Source organism: Mus caroli, unplaced genomic scaffold (genome assembly GCF_978045245.1).
Source record: "Mus caroli unplaced genomic scaffold, Mus_caroli_1 scaffold_56, whole genome shotgun sequence".
NCBI classification, from domain to species: Eukaryota; Metazoa; Chordata; class Mammalia; order Rodentia; family Muridae; genus Mus; species Mus caroli.
Window position 1 is genome coordinate 960,471 of NW_028227311.1, and position 468 is coordinate 960,938.

Sequence of the window (468 nt, forward strand, 5' to 3'; positions counted from 1 at the left end):
CTACTATTATTATTATTAGACATAATGAGATCAACTAGTTGGCCCGGTTTCATTTATTCATTTGAAATTAGTTGGACCAATTAGTTGGCTGGTCTGGGAGGTTTCTTTTGTTTCCGATTTGGGTGTTTGTGGGGTGTCAGGTATCTCTCGGGTATCTCAACGGAATGGATGAAGGTTACAGTGATATGGCTAGATTTTTGTAAAGATTACTTTTCTTAATCTGAGGAAAAAATAAAATACTGGGCTACATCTATATTGCTTCATTTCTCTTTCTCTTTTCTTTCTTTCAGATAAGGAGGTCCGTCAGCCAATTCCTCCTGCCTTTCTGTTTTTCATAACCCACACACACAATGCAGGCTACATCCATAGTGGGGAACAATCATGGAGGAAGAGGTAGGCTTTGCATTGGGTAGCATTGTCTGAGCGATATGTTAGTGGACCAGAGAGTTTGGATATCAAGCCGTATAA